We start from the raw sequence: 18,213 nt of genomic DNA on the forward strand, positions 1-18,213 counted from the left end.
AATCTTGCACACCATTTGTGGGAATGTACACTGGTATAGCCATCATGGAAAAAGGTATGGAGGTTTATAAATATACTGAAAATAGAACTACCATATGACACAGCAATCCCTCTTCTGAGTATATACCCAAAGGAAATGAAATCAGTATAGCAACAAAAGAAAAATTAGCTGAATTGGACTTCAAAAATTAAAATCTTCTGTGTACCAATGGACACAATGAAGCTTATGAAAAGACAACATATATAATGGGAAAAAATTTGCAAATCATATATGTGATAATGGTCTAATATCAAGAATATATATATATATATATACACATACATATATATACACACACATATATATAACACGACTCAACAACAAAAGGAAAAATTACCCAATTAAGAATAAGTAAAAGACTTGAGTAGACATTTCTTCAAAAGAGATATACAAATGACAAATTAGCACATTAAGAGATGCTCAACATCATTAGTAATTTAGGTAAATGCAAGTCAGAACAACAATTTGATACTGCTTCAAACTCACTAGGATGGCCATATTCGAAAACAAAACCAGAAAATAACAATTGTTGGTGAAATGGAAAAATTGGAATATTATTCATCCACAAAAAGGAATTAAGCACTAATACATAATACAATGAAGATGAACTTTGTAGTGGATTGAATTATGTCCCCCCAAAACTCACGGAAGCTTGAATTGTGTCTCCCGTATTAGGAACTTAGCCTCCACTGTGACTGTAAAGAGGGTGGGAAATCCTATTATGATAATTGAAAGGTGGATCCTTGAAGAAGTGATTGGATTGTAGGACTGTGCAGTAGTGAATGGATTAAAAGTGGTGGTCAGGAGCGGGGTTCTCAGGGCTTTAAAAAGAGGAGGAGAGTCTGTCTTCTTCTCTCTTGATCTGCTGGAGCTGGGATACACTCTTCTCTCCTGTCCATGGACATCAGAGCTCGAGACTCTTCAGTTTTTGGGTTCCAGGACTTACACCAAGGACACCATCAGCTTTCCTGGTATTGAGGCCTTTTGACTTGGACTGAGCCACGCTACCAGCATCCAGTTTATAGATGGCCTTTGTGGGACTTTTCTTCATAGCCACGTGAGCTAATTCCCCTAATAAACCCCTTTCATATAATTATAACATATCCTATTGATTCTGTCTCTCTGGAGAACCCTGACTAATACAAACCTCCAAAACAGTATTTTAAGTAACATAATCCAGACACAAGAGGTTATATACTGTATGATTCTATTTATATGAAATGTCCAGAATAGGTAAGTCAGTAGAGACAAAAAGTGGGTTGAGGGTTGCCAGGGACTGGTTCCAGAGGTTCACCTGGTCTGAGAATTTTCCATTAGAACTTGTAAATTTTATGTTAATCTTAGAAATAATAAAAATATAAATATGAAACAGATTGCCTTTCAATGAGTTGAACTTCTCAATTTTTCTGCTTACATTTTTTTACAAACTGACCAATTTGATATATTTTGATACATTTTTTATAAATACTTATCAATTTGTTATTTTATTAAAATACCTTTGTTATGCTTTGTAAGACATTTGTGCAACATGTAAAATCACGATTATTTATTCTATGCTAAAATTTTTAGATGTTTAGATTTTATATTTAGGTATATGAATTATTTTGAATTTATTTTTGTATCAGAAATGAATTATGCATCTAGATTCCCTTTTTTTAAAATATAGATATTCTATTGTTCCATACCATCTGCTTAAAAGACTATCATTTCTTCATTGACATACTTTGGCATTTTTGGTGAAAATTAATTCACCATATGTGTATGGGCCTATTTCTGAATTGTCTGTTTTATTCTGTTGATCTTTATGGTCCGCCTTTTCCAAATATCACACTGTCTAATTAATGCTGATTTATAATAAGTCTTTAAATCAGGCTAAGTCTTTAACTTTGTTCTTTTTCAAATTTATTTTGGATATTTTAGTTGTCTTATTTTCTGTGAAAATTTTAAAATCAGCTTATCAATGTCTAAAGAAATTCTGCTGGGTATTAATCAAATTTTTGTTGAATCTATGAAATTATGTTAGGAAAATTTACATCTTAATAACATTCAGTTTTCTAATTTATGAAGTTGTCTGCATGGTTGGTTTTTTCTTAAGCCTCTCTCCTTGGCTTGTTAATAGACATTTTCTCCCTGTGTTTTTACATGGTCTTTCCTCTGTTTCCTTGTCTCTTTTTTTGAGGAAAATGTCATACTGGATTAGGGCCCACTATAATGACCTCTTTTAACTTAGTTAACTCCTTAAAGATGGTCCAAATGCAGTCACATTCTGAGGTACTAGGAGTTAAGACTTCAAAATATAGTTTTTGAGGGGACCCAATTCAGCCCATAACAGTAGAATTCTCTATTTATTTAGATCTTCTTTAATTTATTTTGCTAATGTTTCCAGTATTAAAAAACAGAAATCTTTCATGTATGTTTATATTTTCCATCTCTCTCTGCTGAAATTATTCACTTGATCATACATGTTGTTCCTCATTTTTAGTATTTAACATATCAATCACTAACCATAGTTATCTCTTTCTCGTAGTTCCATCATCTGGGTCATTCTATGTCTGTTTCCATTTATTTCTTTGGCTCTTGATACTTTATTTTGTGTTCTCAACATGCTTTCTATGTATTAACATTTTTTGTTTGTTTTGTGAAAAGATAGTTAGCTTGTGTAGGACAGTAAAAACTGAGGTAAATAGTTGTTATACCTAGAAAAGGGCATGTCTTTTTTTCTGCTAGGTCTTTTGTGTGACATCCTCAGTCAATATATGCAATAATTGGGCTGGTTTGTTGTGGGTTTGGTTACTCATGGAACATCACATGCTTTAGATTCCTCTATTGCAATCTTGTGTTAATGACAGGAGTTGGTTGGCCAAAGACTTTTCTCAGTGTCTGTCCATCCAGCATTAGGACCTCTTTTGTGCATCAGAGAAGACTTCTCCCTGCGATCTCGCCCTTCTTCCATCAGTTAATTTCTGTGATTTATTCATTAGTTTACACTTGTCAGCCTAGTTGAAAGATTACAAGAAGCTCTCTGTTGTTCTAAGTCTCTTAGTAAGGCACTGGGTTCCTGGGTTTGGGGGTTGAGGCTTTCTCAGTGATTGTTCCCTAACGTCAGCACTAGGTCTGAGCAGAACATTTATTTTCTCACTACAGAGTCTTTTCTTTTCCTGCCACACAGCTGCAATGTGTTTCCATCATTGTTCTAAAAGTATGATAGTATATTTTTTACTCTCTTCTAAGTTTAGCTTTTAAAGAGATTAGATTTTAAGAAAGCAGTAAAAGTCAGGTGGACAATTGTAATATATTTTTCTCAGTAGATGACTTACACATGAAAGAAGAAAAATATCAATAATCCATTATTGAGTTTCAATAACAGGAGAAAAAAACTTTAACACAAAAAGAATACAAATTATTTGCTCATGACATTACTCTCTATCTGTAAAAATTTCATCCACCACTTCAAAACCAAAACTGTCTTTGCATGGCGGATCACTTAAATATCCCATTATAAAGGCTTATTTCATTTCTGTAATCACTAAGAAATTATTTAGAAAAGCACTAGAAATAGAAGTAGAATAGTTGGTGGTGAAGGCATTTCATTGGTAGTGCATTTCTGTCTTTCTGGGCCATGTTTTTCAGTAATTCAAAAGCTGAATATACTTATAAAATTAAAGTACTACTAACTCTAGCAGGCGTGAGGAAAAAAAGCAGTGCATCATTTGACATCATAGAAAATTCTGTCCCCAGTTCCTCTCTCCAGTGAAGCAGGAGGCACAATCTGTACATGAAAAAGAATAAAGAAAACTGCTGCCGATCACCCTGGTCTTATAATATAGGAAAATTCACTTTCTCTAAGATTAAGTATGCAGTGTTGTAGCCCAATGATTATATTTCAGCAAGAACATATTGTTCCTTTTGAAACAAGAAATAAGGTTGCTGACTAGAAATACTTAAAGATCTGCAATTTCAGAATTCAGCAGTGATCAGGGTCTGCTACAGGCAACCATGGAAAAGTAAAATTTTTTAGGTCTTAAAGACACTTCATCTATTGATTAGCAATTTGAATTACTTAGGAAGTAACAAATTATCCAGACTATCTTTGATAATTTGACCCATTGAGTCAATTTTTAGTCAGTCCTTAATAACAAAATCTTAACTGCTTATTTCTTGCCAGCTTCATGAGATCTTTGAATTATTGATTCTTCCTTTTAATACTGACTGCCATGTACTTAAAATGTTGAAAAGAATATCAGAGAATAATCAGATAATTGCATAAAAATGTTACTTCAAAATATAAATTTGTTGATTTTTTACATTAGTCATCTCATTACAGTTTTAGATGCAGGGCTAAATATTTTCACTGCTACTGTTTGGTTTTCAAAATAGATAACGTAAAGGGAAAGAGGGAAGCATGCTTACAACTTACTGCCTTAGAGCAAAGTTCTGCCTTAGGCATTGTTTTGTCTTTTTGTAAACTGACCATGGCACTGATAAATCTTCACATAAACAGAGAGTTTAGAGAAACAGTTCTAGATAAGTGTGGTGGACTGTTCTGACTAATATTACAAAACATGATTTGTTTCAAAAGGCTTTATACAAATGTCTAAAGACATTTCTAGATAATGCCTAAATTAAGCAATATAAATAAATTAATTCAGAAATTATGATTACATTTGCCATGGCAATGCTAATGATTTACTTTAATTAAATCCACCCTCGTTAGGCACATTTGTGACTATTAGTAAGTGATAATACACTGGAATTTGACAGACATATGTCAAGTTTATGGACTATTTCATACTAGAATTCTAGGTATATGAATACTTTTACATATTGGGATTTAAACACACACATACACACATAAATACCAATCATTACTTAAATCTATAAATGGCTATTTCTCACTATAAATAGTATATAATTATTTAAATTGTCAATCTTTCTTCTTAATTGTAAAGTTTGCCTGTGTGTGATCATTAATGGGAATTTTTAAAAAAAACAGCATTAAATATATAAACTATAAGCTATAAATTATATAGCAATAGCTGTATTTAATAAATAAAACTTATGTGCCCCAGCCCAATCTGACTCCTAAGGCAGAGCTACAAACTACTACATTACAGTGCTCTATTTATATGAACTCTAAGAGAAGAAACAGTGGGATATTTTGCCCCTTTTAAAAATCACATTAATGAGAACCATTCCCTCCAGGCTCTTTCTTTATCTAATGTGAGAGAAGAAAGGAATGGCCACCAATCCCGTTAGTTTAGCCACTGGAAAATTAGATTCACACCTCCTCTTTATAATCCTCATAGGATTTGTTATAAACTTGGTTTAGATGCCCAGAAGCTTAAATGAATTTGAGTTAGCTTTGTGACTTCTTCATTTGTCAAATTAATGGACCACCAACTTAACAATAAGACAATGGCTTGAAGGAAATAGGGCCCAGAAGAAAGTTTTCTTTAGTGGTAAGGAGAACAAATTCTAAAACAAGAAGACATTTCTGGCTTCACAAAAGCACCAGAGAAATGGTGCCTGAGAAGTCAATAGTAAGGTGACTTTTTTACATGGAAGGAAAGCACCATGGAGGAAACAGAATCCATGATGGGCATATTTGTCTTAGACCACATCTAATACCTAATTTGATAGGAACTGTTTATTCTGCTTCTCCCCAGCGATCTTAAATAACTTCTACCAGTTCTCTAATCGACACTAATCTAAATCCCTTTAGATCCAATTACATGGTTACAACACAGAAAGAGCTCGAAAATTACATTCAGTCTTATACTCAGGAGATTTGAAAATGTATATGCATATGTGATGGCATTATCTCCCTGGTCTAAATGATTTCCTTCATGTTCTATGGTGCTATCTTGAGCAGACTCAGAACTATTTTCCTTTAGAAAGTCCTAATCCTACCTTCAGGATTCCTGCTGCCCATCTTATACAAGTCTAGCCCCCAATTGTAAAAAAGAATTCAAGTCATAAAATGATGACTTGTAAATTTAATTTTTAATCAAAATACAGCCTGGTGTGGGATACAGGTATTTAAAACAAGTGGAAAGTGATCAATTTTAAGGGCATGAAACATAATGATAATTTTTTTAATAGATAAATTAAAAGTGAAAATTCTGCCTGAAATTTCAGACAGATCTCAGGGTTCTTTCCATTCAGTTTTTGCTAACCACAACCCCAGAAACTACAATAAGTATTGAGATCTGTGTAATGTAGGTCTTCCTTCAAACAGTAACATTATCCCTAGCAGCAATAATCTTGAATCTCCAGCTATTTAACAATAGCATAATACTTAGCTTGCTTTCTTCATTTCTTTCTTGGCTCCCACTTATGAGGACATGCAGTATTTTTCCCTCTGTGCCTGGCTTATTTCACTTAACATAATTTTCTCCCATCTCATCCATGTTGCTGTGAATGGCAGAATTTTATTCTTTTTTATGGCTGAGTGGTACTCCACTGTGTACATATACCACATTTTCCATATGCAGTCATCTGTTGATGGACATTTAGGTTGGTTCCATATCTTGGCTAGTCTAAATAGAGCTGTGATAAACATGGGAGTGCAGTTATCCCTTCAATATGGTGATTTCCATTCCTTTGACTATATACCTAGAAGTGGGATTGATGGATTATGTGGTAGTTCTATCTGTAGTTGCTTGAGAAACCTCCATACTATTTTCTACAATTGCTGCACTAATTTACAGTGCCACCAATGGTATGGAAGAGTTCCTTTTCTCCACATGCTTGCCAGCATTTATTACTCTCAGTATTTTTGATAATAGCCTGTCTAGCTGGAGTGAGATTATATCTCAATGCGATTTTGATTTGCATTTCCCTGATGATTAGTGATGCTGAGCACTTTTTCATATACCTGCTGTCCATTTGTATTTCTTCCTTTTAGAAATGGCTATTCAGCTCCTTTACATACTTTTAATTGAATTATTTGTGTCCCGCGCTACCGTCTCGCCAGCAAGAACGACGCGGCACACAAAGGATCCTTCTGCAGATCAGCTTTAATGCATCTTGAGAGGGAGAGCATAAGCTTGCCAAAAATGGAGACCCCGAGCGAGGGAACCCGCGCCCTTTATATAGAGACTGCTCCTCGCCTAGGACGTGCTCCTACCTTATTGGTGGCTGCCTAATCGGCCCAGGCGTGTTACCGAGCAGCCCTGCCCTCCACCGGAAATCAGCGCCATCTTGTAATGGCGATTTCGGGCAGCTCCTCACATCTCCCCCTTTTTTATCATTTAAAGTGGCTGGTACAAGCTCGGCGGTCGCGGACAAATTAGCCAGCGTTCCTGTCCTAGGTCGTCCCTCCACAGACTTTGACCTTACCCGTCATAGGTTGACCCTATCGCCACCGGGCACCATGTCTTAGGTTGGTTCAAGTCTGGGGGAAGTTGCCCGTCTCTGGACACACTGGAGCTTGTTGTTACACATAGACCTGTTTGAGCAAGGGCGAACTCCTCTGAACAAGCTTCAGGGAGGCCAGCCAACAGGAAGGGGGAAGGGGAGTCAGAGCAGGCTAATCCTTAAGCATGGACAGCCAAACGTCAGGGTTGGCCCCCTGTTCCAGGGCTAGAAATGCCTGGGCGATGACTACCCTGTCTCTCTGGGTCTGGGCTTTTAATCTGCAGACCAACCATAGTAGGAGCACAGTTCCCCCACATAAGAACATGCCAACCCCAATCACTCCTGCCCACTCCTTGAAGTGGGACACGGCCGTTTTAATCCATGAGGACAGTCCGGCTGCGAAGGAGACATCCACTCTTGTTGAATTCACGGACACAATGGCCATGCGCAGCTGGTTTATCAGGTTGTCAAATTCTCTCGTCCAACCTGTTGAAAGATGCTGGGATAATTGTTTAGACAAATTTGCAGCTTTGGTATACTTTTTATATTGGATACTGGTGACACATAACCCTGAATATTTCCATTGACACCCCAATTGAGCAATTTGCCATAAAACGTCTATTTGTTCCTGCACAAGATCCACCCACTGGTTAACCACCATTAATCCTCCCTTCAGCTGAGCGTTTAGCGCAGTCTGTGTTTCTAGGGCCTGTGTTACCGCGGAGGACAAATTATTCAACGTGGTGGCAGTCTGTACCGTGGTAGTCAAGGAGACGGCAGCAGCTGTGGCTGCACCCGCCGCCAGGGATACGGCGGCGACTATTGCCGCAGTGAGACCAAAATCCCTCCTCTGCCTGAACAAGACCATAGTATTGGGAGCTTCTACTGGGACAGGAATCCATCTAGGCATTCGAGCAACTATGGCCAAATTGAACAGCGTAGCATTCCAGCACTGTGCATAAAAGCAAGTATAGTTATCACAAGCAATCTGACTCCTCTCATCACTAATATTAGTTAAAATAAACATGAAAGGAGGATAAAGGCAAACTGGTGTTGGCAGGACAGAGTAATTTGTTCCAAGCTGTTTTATGGACACAGTGGATTCAAAGGACTCAGTCACCTTCCACTCAAAAGAGGCATTTCCCCAACCACCGCCTTTTGAAAAGGCAAACGGTGAAAGGTCCGTGCAGCTGCCATTTACCCCACACAACAGCCAAACATCAAATGGGTTGGAACGGATCGCCATCGTGGGGTTTTGATATGTCCAATTTAGGCCTGAAGAGGTAGCATTATACTGGGTACCCATATAAGGCGAAAAGGTAAAGTAATTTTTTAGTGCCCACCCCGCCTTTTTAGACTGGCAGCCCGTCCAGGGCGGGGTATCTCCCTCCCTTCTGGGGCTCAGGCAATACGGGGCCCATTTTGCCTGAGAGGGAATACTGGTATTGTTCTTTGGATCAAAAGCAGGCCACACTCCAGACAGCCAAGAAGCATTGGCCGAAGCTGGATGTTCTGGCCTATCAAACCACGCCGCGGTTTGATTATAAAGCTTTATGCATGGAATCTCAGACCAGGACCGATTAGAAACCATCCAAAAACATAGACTGCCTGTTAACATATCAAAGGTCCAATCTCGCTGCTCGGGGGTCAGTGCAGCAGCGTTTGCCCTGGCTTGAGCTTGTGCAGCCTCATGCCATAGCGCCTTCCATTCCATGTATTGACCCATGGTAGGGAGCGCTGCCTTAGCCAACATTTGCCAGTCAGCGGGTGTCATAGCCACACCAGCAAACCTTTCTAGCATTACTACAGTAAAATTGGCATTTACACCATATTTTCTAACCGCCTCTGCTAGATCCTTAATTTGGGTGTACTCGACGGGGGCATGAACTCTCCCTCCGCCCTCAACCTCAAAAACTGGGAAGGCAGCTTGAACCTTTTTCCTCACTTTATCAGAGAGGAATGAGAAGGGATTAGAAGACTGCACGTAAGGAGGAGGCGCCGAAGGCGCAGGCCGTGCGGGGGCCACTGGGGGCGGCCGGCATTTCCACTCCCCGAGTGGTCTCCGCCGCCTGTCGGGATGATATCTCTCCTCCTCGTACCTGGCAGCTTCCTCCTCCAAATCGGATTCCTCACTAGGGCTGAGGGGATCGGAGTCGGACTCATCCAGATTTAAATCTTCTAATTCTTGTTTTAAGGCCCCCAGCTCTTGCATAGGGTAGAGGCCTCCTTCTTTCCCTTCCAACTTTTGTCTGGGTTTTGAAATCCCTCCTTTACCGGCAGATGTGCCGGGAGTGTCACTTTGTTGTTTTAGAATCTCTCCCTCGTCCGTAGACTTACCGGGAGGGCCCTTTTTCTTATGGGAGACGTCTCTCCTCCTGCGGGTACCCATCCTCTCACTCCGTTCAGTTTCTGACATGCTGTCTTGGACCTCCTCTAATGTATTTTGCCCTACTATCACTACCGGTTTACAGCCCTCATCTTCTAAGCAATTTTTAATAAACTTCCAAATGGTCTTGGTGCCCTGACGGAGGTCTCCCTCCGCGTACTTGCGGTCAAGGTCTTTGCCCAGTTTGTTCCAAGAGCTCAGGGTTAGGGAGCCGGAACAGGCAAACCATGGCGCCACACGATCTACCTCCTTTACAAAATTTTTTAGTACTCGGCCCCCTACCCTTATATCACGCTGTCTCAGCACGGCCTCTAACGCCGTAACCATGGACTGAGTGGAGCCCATAGCACGTCCTGCTACGTAGGAGGCGCTGTAAGACACGCCGCTCCCTTATGTACGAGAAGCTCACACAGGTCTCTGGTGCAGCTGCTTATCTACGTCAGTCTGACCACACCAAGGGATGAGTCTAAAACCTTGTAATCTAACCGAATTCACCCCAGACCAAGAACAGACACACCTCTCTGAACTTACCCTCCTGCAGTTCTGAATCCTCCCTGTCACCAGGGGGTCTCCGAAGGTGCTGACGATGACACAAGTTTTCCCGGGTTTCGGCACCAGATGTCCCGCGCTACCGTCTCGCCAGCAAGAACGACGCGGCACACAAAGGATCCTTCTGCAGATCAGCTTTAATGCATCTTGAGAGGGAGAGCATAAGCTTGCCAAAAATGGAGACCCCGAGCGAGGGAACCCGCGCCCTTTATATAGAGACTGCTCCTCGCCTAGGACGTGCTCCTACCTTATTGGTGGCTGCCTAATCGGCCCAGGCGTGTTACCGAGCAGCCCTGCCCTCCACCGGAAATCAGCGCCATCTTGTAATGGCGATTTCGGGCAGCTCCTCACATATTTGGTTTTTTACTGTTAAGTTGTTTGAACTCCTGTATATTCTGGATTTTAATTTCTTGTTGGATGTATAGTTTGCATATATTTTTTCTCACTCCATAGGCTGTCTTTTAACTCTGTTGATTGTTTCCTTTCCTGTGCAGAAGCATTTTAGTTAGATATAATCCCATTTGTTTATTTTTTCTTTTGTTACCTGTGCTTTTGAGATCTTAGTCATAAAGTCTTTGCCTCGTCCTTTATCCTGAAGTGTTTCTCCTATGTTCTTTTCTTTGAATTTTATTATTTCAGATTTTATATAAAAGTCTTTAATCTATTTTGACTTGATTTTGGTATATATGGTGAGAGGTATGTTCTAATTTCATTCTTCTACATGTGGATACCCAGTTTTCCCAGCACCATTTATTGAAGAGGCTGTCTTTTCCATAGTGTATGTTCTTGGTGCCTTTGTTGAAGATCAGTTGGCTGTAAATGAGTGCATTGATTTCTGGGTTCTCTATTCTGTCCCATTGGTCTGTGTGTCTGTTTCTATGCCAGCACAATGCTGTTTTGGTTACTGTAGTTGTGTAGTATAATTCGAAGTCAGATAGTATTATGCCTCCAGTTTTATCCAGTTTTTTTTTGTTTGTTTGTTTTGTTTTTCTCAAGATTTCTTTGTCTGTTTTGTATCTTTTGTTGTTCTGTATGAATGTTAGCATTGTCTTTTTTGTATTTCTGTGAAGAACGTCATTGGTATTTTGATGGGAATTGCATTGACTATATAGATCACTTTGGGCAGTATGGACATTTTCACACTGTTAATTCTTCCAATCCATGAACATGGACTGTCTTTCCATCTTTTTGTGCCCTCTTTAATTTCTTTCAGCAGTGGTTTATAGTTATCTCTGTAGAGATCTTTCACTTTTTTGGTTAAATTTATTTCTAGGCAATTTTTTTTTTGTGGGGGTTAGCTATTGTAAATGGGCTTGCTTTCTTGATTTTTTTTTTTCTTTTCTGCTAGCTTGTTATTCATGTATGCTACTGATTTCTGTATATTGACTTTGTATCTTGCAACTTTACTGAATTCATTTATGAGCTCTAGGAGTTTTTTGGTAGAATTTTTAGGATTTTCTATATATAGGATTATGAATCTGCAACAGAACAATTTGACTTTGTCTTTTCTTTTTTTTTTTTTAAATGTTTTTATTTTTTTATTTTTTTTTTATTTTTTTTTTAAATTTTATTTTGTCGATATACATTGTAGCTGATTATTGCTCCCCATCACCAAAACCTCCCTCCCTTCTCCCTCCCCCCCTCCCCCCCAACAATGACCTTTCTGTTTGCTTGTTGTATCAACTTCAAATAATTCTGGTTGTTATATCTTCTTCCCCCCCCCCCCGGTTTGTGTGTGTGTGTGTGTGTGTGTATGTGTGTGTGTGAATTTATATATTAATTTTTAGCTCCCTCCAATAAGTGAGAACATGTGGTATTTCTCTTTCTGTGCCTGACTTGTTTCACTTAATATAATTCTCTCAAGGTCCATCCATGTTGTTGCAAATGGCAGTATTTCATTCGTTTTTATAGCTGAGTAGTATTCCATTGTGTAGATGTACCACATTTTCCGTATCCACTCATCTGATGATGGGCATTTGGGCTGGTTCCAACTCTTGGCTATTGTAAAGAGTGCTGCGATGAACATTGGGGAACAGGTATACCTTCGACTTGATGATTTCCATTCCTCTGGGTATATTCCCAACAGTGGGATGGCTGGGTCGTATGGTAGATCTATTTGCAATTGTTTAAGGAACCTCCATACCATTTTCCATAGAGGCTGCACCATTTTGCAGTCCCACCAACAATGTATGAGAGTTCCTTTTTCTCCGCAGCCTCGCCAGCATTTATCGTTCATAGTCTTTTGGATTTTAGCCATCCTAACTGGGGTTAGATGGTATCTCAATGTGGTTTTGATTTGCATTTCCCGGATGCTGAGTGATGTTGAGCATTTTTTCATATGTCTGTAGGCCATTTGGATATCTTCCTTAGAGAAATGCCTACTTAGCTCTTTTGCCCATTTTTTAATTGGGTTGCTTGTTTTCTTCTTGTAAAGTTGTTTGAGTTCCTTATATATTCTGGATATTAATCCTTTGTCAGATGTATATTTTGCAAATATTTTCTCCCACTCTGTTGGTTGTCTTTTAACTCTTTTAATTGTTTCTTTTGCTGTGCAGAAGCTTTTTATTTTGATATAATCCCATTTGTTTATTTTTCCTTTGGTTGCCCGTGCTTTTGGGGTCGTATTCATGAAGTCTGTGCCCAGTCCTATTTCCTGAAGTGTTTCTCCTATGTTTTCTTTAAGAAGTTTTATTGTCTCAGGGTGTATATTTAAATCCTTAATCCATTTTGAGTTGATTTTAGTATACGGTGAGAGGTATGGATCTAGTTTCATTCTCCTGCATATCGATATCCAGTTATCCCAGCACCACTTGCTGAAGAGGCAGTCCCTTCCCCAGTGAATAGGCTTGGTGCCTTTGTCAAAGATCAGATGGCAGTAAGTGTGTGGGTTGATTTCTGGATTCTCTATTCTATTCCATTGGTCAGTGTGTCTGTTTTTATGCCAGTACCATACTGTTTTGGTTATTATAGCTTTGTAGTATAGCTTAAAGTCAGGTAGTGTTATGCCTCCAGCTTTATTTTTTTTGCTGAGCATTGCTTTGGCTATTCGTGGTCTTTTATTGTTCCATATAAATGTCTGAATAGTTTTTTCCATTTCTGAGAAAAATGTCTTTGGAATTTTGATGGGGATTGCATTGAATTTGTATGTCACTTTGGGTAGTATGGACATTTTCACTATGTTGATTCTTCCAATCCAAGAGCATGGAATATCTTTCCATCTTCTTGTATCCTCTCTAATTTCTCTCAGCAGTGGTTTGTAGTTCTCATTATAGAGATTTTTCACCTCCTTGGTTAACTCAATTCCTAAGTATTTTATTTTTTTGGCGGCTATTGTAATTGGGCAGGCTTTCTTGATTTCTCCTTCTGCATGTTCACTATTGGAGAAAAGAAATGCTACTGATTTTTGTGTGTTGATTTTGTATCCTGCTACTGTGCTGAAATCATTTATCAATTCCAAGAGTTTTTTTGTAGAGGTTTTAGGCTGTTCGATATATAGGATCATGTCATCTGCAAACAGGGACAGTTTGACTTCATCTTTTCCAATCTGGATGCCCTTTATTTCCTTCTCTTCTCTGATTGCTCTGGCTAGTACTTCCAACACTATGTTGAATAGGAGGAACTAGACAAGGATGCCCACTCTCACCACTCCTATTCAACATAGTGTTGGAAGTACTGACTTTGTCTTTTCTAATTTGGATGCCCTTTACTTCTTTTCTTGCCTAATTGCTCTGGCTAGTACTTCTATTATTATGTTAAGTAGGAGTGGTGGGAGTATGAATCCTTGTCTTATTCCTTTTCTTAAAGGAAAATCTTTCAATTTTCCCCCATTCAGGATGATATTGGCAGTGGGTTTGTTTACATGGCATTTATTGTGTGGAGGTACTTTCCTTCTATACCTAATTTGTTGAGAGCCTTTATCATGATGGGATGTTGAATTCTGCCAAATGCTTTTTCTTCATCAATTGAGATGATCATATGATTTTTCTTCTTGATATTGTTGATGTGGTATATCACATTTATTGATTTGTTCATTTCAAGCCATCCTTGTGTCCATGTGATAAATCCCACTTGATCATGATGTATAATCTTTTTGATGTGGCATTGTATCCTGCTTGCTAATATTTTGTTGAGGATTTTTGTGTCTATGTTGATCAAAGATATTTTCCTGTAGATTTTTTTTTTTCGTGTGTATGTGTCTTTGGTTTTGGTATCAGGGTGATGCTGGCCTTATAGAATGAGTTTGGGAGAGTGACTGCTGTTTCATTTTTTTGGAATAGTTTGAAAATGATTGGTATTAATTCTTCCTTAAATGTTTGATAGAATTCAGCAGTGAAGCTATTGGACCTGGGCTTTTCTTTGTTTGAAGACTACTGATTACCACTTCAATCTTGTTGCTCATTATGGGTCCAATCAGGTTTTCTATTTCTTCTTGATTCATCCTTGGTAGTTTTCATGTGTCCGGAAATTTATCCACTTCCTCCTGGTTTTCAATAGTCTCTAATGAGTCTTTGAATTTCTGTGGTATCAGTTATATTTCCTTTTTAATTTCTGATTTTTATTTTTGTCTCCCTTTTTTTTAATTTAGACTAACTAATGGTTTGTCTATTTTGTTTATCTTCTCAGAAAATCAAATTTTTGTTTCATTGACCTTTTGTATAGTTTTTTTCGGTCTCTATTTCATTTAGTTGTGCTCTGATCTTAATTATTTATTTCCATCTACTAATTTTGTTGTTTGATCTTTCTTGTTTTTCTAGTTCTTTGAGATGTTGAGTTAGGTTGTTTATTTGAAATCTTTCTATTCTTTTACTATAAGTGTTTATTGCAATAAACTTCCATCCTAGTGCTGCTTCTGCAGTATCCCACAATTTTGCATGATGTGTCTTTATTTTCATCAGTTTCAAGAAATCTTTGGATTTACAGTTTAATTTCTTATTGGACCCATAGTTCATTCAGGAGCATGTTATTTCATTTCCATATATTTGTATAGTTTCCAGAGTTTTGTTTGTTATTGATTTCTAGTATTAATCCATTGTGGTCTGAAAATATACTTTAAACGATTTCAATTTTTTTTTTAATTTGTTGAGATTTGATTTATGACCTAACATGTCGTCTATCCCAGAGAACATTCCATCTTCTGATGAGAAGAATATATATTTTGTAGCTGTTGAATGAAATGTTCTGTAGATGTCTGTCCAATTGGTCTAAAGTATAGTGTAAATCCTGTGTTTCTCTGCTGATATGTTGCCTAGATAATCTGTCCAATGTCAAGAGAGTGCTGGTGAGGTCTCCAACTATTATTATTTTGGGGTCTATGTCTCTCTTTAGGTCAAAGAGTTTTTGGTTCATATATCTGGGTTCTCCAATGTTGGGTGAGTATATATTTATGATTATTTTATCCTCTTCCTGGATAGATTCCTTTATCATTATGCAATGACTTTCTTGGTCTCTTTTTATAGATTTGATTTAAAGTCTATTTTATCCAATGTAAGAATAACTACACCTGCTTATTTTTGGTTTCTTCTGCATGGTATATCTTTTTCTATCTCTTCACTATTAGTCTTTGTGACTTACAGATGAGGTGAGTTTCTTGTAGGCAGCATATCGGTGGGTATAATTTTTAACCCATTCACCCAGTTAGCAGTTTTGGGTGAAACCCTTAGTCCCCAAGAGAATTGTTGGGGCCCACCATAGCTGTTCAGTTGGAGTGGCCACTCTGGGAGAGTGTGGTAGTGGACAGGTCCCTGTGACCTTAAGAACATTACTGGGACACTCTGGATCTCCTCAGGTGGGGTATGCTGTCCCACATGGGTTCACTGGGGCTTTGGGTGGGCTTCTGTGCCCAAAGAGAGATGCTGGATCCTTCTGAAGCTCCTTTGTTGGGGTGGACAGCCCAGAGTGGGCTCACTGGTGCTGCAGATGTGTCTTTGCCCAAGGAGGGTTACAAGCCCCCCACTACCTCTTTGTGGCTGCATGAAACACAAGGATACCTCACCAGTGAAGCTGGAGTTTCCAGCAGTGGCTAGATGCTCCAATTAGGCAGTTTCCCAAGGTTTGTGCATTGACCCCCTCCATCCTGAGAGTGGCACCCTCAGTGCACTGGGTGCCTGTTCTCCAGGAGCAGGACCATATGTGGCCATGAGTTTGGGCAACCTGGCACAATGTTGTGGACAGAAGGGAGTGAGACCTCTGCAGGGGCCAGAAAGATATGGTCTCAGGTTTGGGGGCCAATCTTAAATCTGCAAACACTGCAGAAGTCTGGGGACCAAGGACAATTTAGTGTGTGACCCTCCCTGGGTCAATTCAGTCACTTGTTCTACCAAGAGTTCCCAGCACCAGGCGTCTGGCTGCAGAGGCTATAAATATTGTATGCACATCTCATCAAATTAGGCAGGGTCACTGGCCACAGCCAGGACTGGATACGATGATTTCTGGGCTTGCAGGGAGCATGCACCAAGCCCCTCTGTCCTGAGAATGGCATCCTCCCTGCACTGAACCGTCTGTTCCTAGTGTGCAGGGCTGAAGCCAAGGGCTAATCCTAGTCCCAAACTCACCACAGTGGTCTGGAGCCCTGGGGATTGGGGCATGTGTCCCTTTCCAGGCCAATGCAGTTGCTCAAGTGACCATCAGTTCCTGACACAGAGTTCACGACCACAGGAGCAACACAGACTCCCCTGTGTGTAGGGTAGCATATTTGCTCACCTTCCCAACCTCACAAACTCCTACAGAGTTTCCACCACTCTGGACTCTGGAGTGGGTGATGGGGCAGTGCTGGCTGAGAATTTTCTGTTCTCTTTGTAATTATCCTGTGTTTTTGCACTGACCAGCATCTCCGCTATTCCCTCAGTGTGTTCCAGCTCCCTGCTTTCGTTTTTCTTGTCCAAGTGTAGCTGCACATTTGATGCATTCTCTGTCTTGTGGGAAAAACAAGCCATGTCTCCTTCTAGTCAGCCATCTTGCTTGGTTCCCTCCTGATCTGTTTCATCAAATTTTGATGCTACCAAAGTACTGCTTTTTCAGAATTATGCAGTTAATCATAGAATTAATATTGTCCTTTCAGCTGTATCAAAAGTTAATCCAGGGTAATCTCCCCATGTCAAGGTCCATACCCTTCAACATGTCTTCAAAATCCCTTTTGATATGTAAGCTTACATATTTACAGGTTCTGGGAATCAAGGGATGAACATCCTTGGGAGTCATTGTTCTACCAAACATAAACAATTATGTTTTTATAAAAATGCTTTACTTTTACCTATGAAACATTTTCTTTTTTGTATGAAACATAGTACATCTAATTTTGAAGAATTTTTATTTTAAGATAACAGTAATAAATTTGTATTATCAGGACATCACAGCTGTGATACAATTATTGCCGTATTACCTGGATAAAATTTAAGGGCATGGACTTCAGTGATAAATTTTAAATGGATAAATGAAAATTTCTCTTTTTATTCATCAGTGCTTCAATATGTTTACTCTTCAATAAAGGTAAAGCTCCTCCTTCAACCAACCTCTCTGAATTTTCTTTCGAATTTCAGTGGGTCTAAGTTTTTTCTTTTTGAAATCATTTTACGATAATTTTAATGAGATTTAAGAGGGAGCAAAACTCTGTGCCAGCAATGCATGGAGAGGTGTAAATCAGTATGAACATGCTCACAAATTTCACAGTGTTTTAAAGAAGAGTTTTGTATACTAATCATTCTAGGTGGTTTTATGGCATTATTGCCATTAAGAATTAAAAAGAATGATAAATAGATTATACATGTATACGTTATCTCTTCTCTAGAAAGCACCTATATTGTGCTCCTATCCAACTAGTATATGTGGTAAGAAAAAACAGGTATATTTAAAAATGAGAAATGGGAGACTCTTCTAGAAAGTAA

Source organism: Cynocephalus volans, chromosome 9 (genome assembly GCF_027409185.1).
Source record: "Cynocephalus volans isolate mCynVol1 chromosome 9, mCynVol1.pri, whole genome shotgun sequence".
In the NCBI taxonomy this organism is placed as follows: Eukaryota; Metazoa; Chordata; class Mammalia; order Dermoptera; family Cynocephalidae; genus Cynocephalus; species Cynocephalus volans.